Source organism: Scardinius erythrophthalmus (assembly GCF_964197995.2).
Source record: "Scardinius erythrophthalmus genome assembly, chromosome: 7".
In the NCBI taxonomy this organism is placed as follows: domain Eukaryota; kingdom Metazoa; phylum Chordata; class Actinopteri; order Cypriniformes; family Leuciscidae; genus Scardinius; species Scardinius erythrophthalmus.
The window spans coordinates 4,932,543-4,937,542 of NC_138227.1; the positions used below are offsets into that span (position 1 = coordinate 4,932,543).

General features: G+C 47.0%; 1 protein-coding gene across 3 annotated transcripts in view; it reads left to right on the top strand.

Annotated features, from left to right (window-relative positions):
- The window catches only part of fgf12b (fibroblast growth factor 12b), a gene marked incomplete at its 5' end in the record, with an annotated part of 65,298 nt that overhangs the window by 40,310 nt on the left and 19,988 nt on the right, over positions 1-5,000 (top strand). The gene's annotated exons all lie outside the window — the stretch shown is intronic.

Below are 5,000 nucleotides of genomic sequence, written 5' to 3' on the forward strand. Positions count from 1 at the left end.
ATGTTTCGATTTTTTTGCTCCCTCAGATTCCAGATTTACAATAGTTGTGTCTTGACCAAATATTGTCCTATCATAACAAACCACACATCAATGGAAAGCTTATTTATTCAGCTTTCAGATGATGTATAAATCTCAATTTAAAAAAATTGACCCATGTCAGAGATGGCAAGCCGGGATTAGCTGAGGTGACATGGCGCTAACAGACAGCAGACAAACGGCTAGTAGTAAAGCAGCGGCAATCCACCTGTCAGTGTCTGAATTCACTCACTGGTTTTCATTCACTCCCTCAAGTGGACTATATTAGTGGACTAATGTAGGGAATAGTGAATGAGAAGACGATCTTCTGAAGCTGGGCATCAGAATGGGGAAGAAAGGCGATTTAAGTGACTTTGAACGTGACATGGTTGTTGCTGGACTGAGTACTTCAGAAACTGCTGATCTACTGGGATTTTCACACAATCATCTCTAGGGTTTACAGAGAATGGACTGGAAAACAGAAAATATCCAGTGAGCGGCAGATCTGCGAGTGAAAATGGCTTGTTGATGTCAGAGGAGAATGACCAGACTGTTCCAGCTGATAGAAAGGCAACAGTAACTCAAATAAGCACTTGATTCACCTGAGGTCTGCAGAAGAGCATCTCTGAACGCAGAAGAGCATCTCTGAACGCAGAAGAGCATCTCTGAACACAGAAGAGCATCTCTGAACACAGAAGAGCATCTCTGAACTCAGAAGAGCATCTCTGAACTCAGAAGAGCATCTCTGAACGCAGAAGAGCACCTCTGACCGCAGAAGAGCATCTCTGAACACAGAAGAGCATCTCTAAACTCAGAAGAGCATCTCTGACCGCAGAAGAGCATCTCTGAACGCAGAAGAGCATCTCTGAACACAGAAGAGCATCTCTAAACTCAGAAGAGCATCTCTGACCGCAGAAGAGCATCTCTGAACGCAGAAGAGCATCTCTGAACTCAGAAGAGCATCTCTGACCGCAGAAGAGCATCTCTGAACTCAGAAGAGCATCTCTGACCGCAGAAGAGCATCTCTGACCGCAGAAGAGCATCTCTGACCGCAGAAGAGCATCTCTGAACACAGAAGAGCATCTCTGAACTCAGAAGAGCATCTCTGAACGCAGAAGAGCATCTCTGACCGCAGAAGAGCATCTCTGACCGCAGAAGAGCATCTCTGACCGCAGAAGAGCATCTCTGAACACAGAAGAGCATCTCTGAACTCAGAAGAGCATCTCTGACCGCAGAAGAGCATCTCTGAACACAGAAGAGCATCTCTGACCGCAGAAGAGCATCTCTGAACGCAGAAGAGCATCTCTGAACACAGAAGAGCATCTCTGAATCTCTGAACTCAGAAGAGCATCTCTGAACTCAGAAGAGCATCTCTGACCGCAGAAGAGCATCTCTGACCGCAGAAGAGCATCTCTGACCGCAGAAGAGCATCTCTGAACACAGAAGAGCATCTCTGAACTCAGAAGAGCATCTCTGACCGCAGAAGAGCATCTCTGACCGCAGAAGAGCATCTCTGACCGCAGAAGAGCATCTCTGAACACAGAAGAGCATCTCTGAACTCAGAAGAGCATCTCTGACCGCAGAAGAGCATCTCTGAACGCAGAAGAGCATCTCTGACCGCAGAAGAGCATCTCTGAACACAGAAGAGCATCTCTGACCGCAGAAGAGCATCTCTGAACTCAGAAGAGCATCTCTGAACTCAGAAGAGCATCTCTGACCGCAGAAGAGCATCTCTGACCGCAGAAGAGCATCTCTGACCGCAGAAGAGCATCTCTGAACACAGAAGAGCATCTCTGAACTCAGAAGAGCATCTCTGACCGCAGAAGAGCATCTCTGAACTCAGAAGAGCATCTCTGACCGCAGAAGAGCATCTCTGAACACAGAAGAGCATCTCTGACCGCAGAAGAGCATCTCTGAACGCAGAAGAGCATCTCTGAACACAGAAGAGCATCTCTGAACTCAGAAGAGCATCTCTGAACTCAGAAGAGCATCTCTGACCGCAGAAGAGCATCTCTGACCGCAGAAGAGCATCTCTGACCGCAGAAGAGCATCTCTGAACACAGAAGAGCATCTCTGAACTCAGAAGAGCATCTCTGAACTCAGAAGAGCATCTCTGACCGCAGAAGAGCATCTCTGAACGCAGAAGAGCATCTCTGAACTCAGAAGAGCATCTCTGACCGCAGAAGATCATCTCTGAACACAGAAGAGCATCTCTGAACACAGAAGAGCATCTCTGACCGCAGAAGAGCATCTCTGACCGCAGAAGAGCATCTCTGAACTCAGAAGAGCATCTCTGAACGCAGAAGACCATCTCTGAACACAGAAGAGCATCTCTGACCGCAGAAGATCATCTCTGAACACAGAAGAGCATCTCTGAACACAGAAGAGCATCTCTGACCGCAGAAGAGCATCTCTGAACGCAGAAGAGCGTCTCTGAACACAGAAGAGCATCTCTGACCGCAGAAGAGCATCTCTGACCGCAGAAGAGCATCTCTGAACTCAGAAGAGCATCTCTGAACGCAGAAGACCATCTCTGAACACAGAAGAGCATCTCTGACCGCAGAAGATCATCTCTGAACACAGAAGAGCATCTCTGAACACAGAAGAGCATCTCTGACCGCAGAAGATCATCTCTGAACACAGAAGAGCATCTCTGACCGCAGAAGAGCATCTCTGACCGCAGAAGATCATCTCTGAACGCAGAAGAGCATCTCTGACCGCAGAAGAGCATCTCTGACCGCAGAAGAGCATCTCTGAACGCAGAAGAGCATCTCTGAACACAGAAGAGCATCTCTGACCGCAGAAGATCATCTCTGACCGCAGAAGAGCATCTCTGACCGCAGAAGAGCATCTCTGAACTCAGAAGAGCATCTCTCACCGCAGAAGAGCATCTCTGAACGCAGAAGATCATCTCTGAACACAGAAGAGCATCTCTGACCGCAGAAGAGCATCTCTGAACACAGAAGAGCATCTCTGAACACAGAAGAGCATCTCTGACCGCAGAAGAGCATCTCTGAACGCAGAAGAGCATCTCTGACCGCAGAAGAGCATCTCTGAACACAGAAGAGCGTCTCTGAACACAGAAGAGCATCTCTGACCGCAGAAGATCATCTCTGAACACAGAAGAGCATCTCTGACCGCAGAAGATCATCTCTGAACGCAGAAGAGCATCTCTGAACTCAGAGGAGCATCTCTGACCGCAGAAGAGCATCTCTGAACGCAGAAGAGCATCTCTGACCGCAGAAGAGCATCTCTGAACACAGAAGAGCATCTCTGAACGCAGAAGAGCATCTCTGACCGCAGAAGAGCATCTCTGAACGCAGAAGAGCATCTCTGAACTCAGAAGAGCATCTCTGAACGCAGAAGACCATCTCTGAACGCAGAAGAGCATCTCTGGACGCAGAAGAGCATCTCTGAACACAGAAGAGCATCTCTGAACACAGAAGAGCATCTCTGGACGCAGAAGAGCATCTCTGAACACAGAAGAGCATCTCTGGACGCAGAAGAGCATCTCTGAACACAGAAGAGCATCTCTGAACACAGAAGAGCATCTCTGACCGCAGAAGAGCATCTCTGAACACAGAAGAGCATCTCTGAACACAGAAGAGCATCTCTGAACACAGAAGAGCATCTCTGAACACAGAAGAGCATCTCTGAACACAGAAGAGCATCTCTGGACGCAGAAGAGCATCTCTGAACACAGAAGAGCATCTCTGAACACAGAAGAGCATCTCTGGATGCAGAAGAGCATCTCTGAACACAGAAGAGCATCTCTGAACACAGAAGAGCATCTCTGAACACAGAAGAGCATCTCTGGACGCAGAAGAGCATCTCTGAACGCAGAAGAGCATCTCTGAACATGTCAAACCTTGAAGCAGAAGAGCTATAGCAACAGAAGACACACACCGGTGATGTTCCTGTCAGATGAGAACAGAAAACTGAGGCCTCAGTTCACACGGGCTCAACAAAACTGGACACCAGACGATTGGAGAAACATTGCGTCTGGATTTCTGCTGTGACACTCAGATGGTCAGAATTTGGCGTAAACAGCATGAAAGCCTGGATCATCCTGCCTTATATCAGTGGTCAGGCTGCTGGGGGTTTAATGCTGTGGTGATTTTTCCCTGGGCACACTTTGAGCCTCTTAGTACCGTTGTTTAAACGCCTCAGTCTACCTGAGTATTGATGCTGACCATGTCCTTCCCTTTATAACCACAGTAGACCATCTTCTGATGGATACTTCCAGCAGGAAAACACTCCGGGCCTTATTTTAATGATCTAAGCGCATGGTCTAAAGTGCACGGCGCAAGGGCGTGTCCGAATCCACTTTTGCTAGTTCTCTTAATGAGTAATGGGTGAGTTTTAGGCGTAACGTGCAATGAACCAATCAGAGTCTCATCTCCCATTCCCTTTAAAAGCCAGTTGTGACACACCTTGTTTTCAGACCAGCAGCCCATGAGCGCACAAATAGGCGCAAATGCATTTGCTATTTAAACAAAGTGGCGCAGGACATGAAAATGATAACTGCGTCGGGCTGAAACTAGCAAAACACACTTGCGTCGCGTCTAGCGCCTCAATCTGGTTCATCTCAGACTAGTTTCTTGATCATGACGATGAGTTCACTAAACTCAAACGGCCTCCACAGTCTCAGTCCAATAGTGCATCTCCTGGATGTGGAGGAACGGGAGATTCACATCATTAATGTGCAGCTGATAAATCTGCAGCAATTGTGTAATGAAATCATGACAATATGGACCAGAATCTCTGAGGAATGTTTCCAGCATCTTGTTGAATCTCTGCCATGAAGAATTAAGGCAGTTCTGAAGGCGAAAGGGTGTACCTAATAAAGTGGCTGGTGTGTGTGTGTATAGATATAATTTTTATTTGATATTTTTTATATAATTTGTATGTTTTATTGTTAATGTTTTCACCAAAATGAATAATTTCTATCTTTTGGTTTTGGGATGAAATATGACTTGAATCCT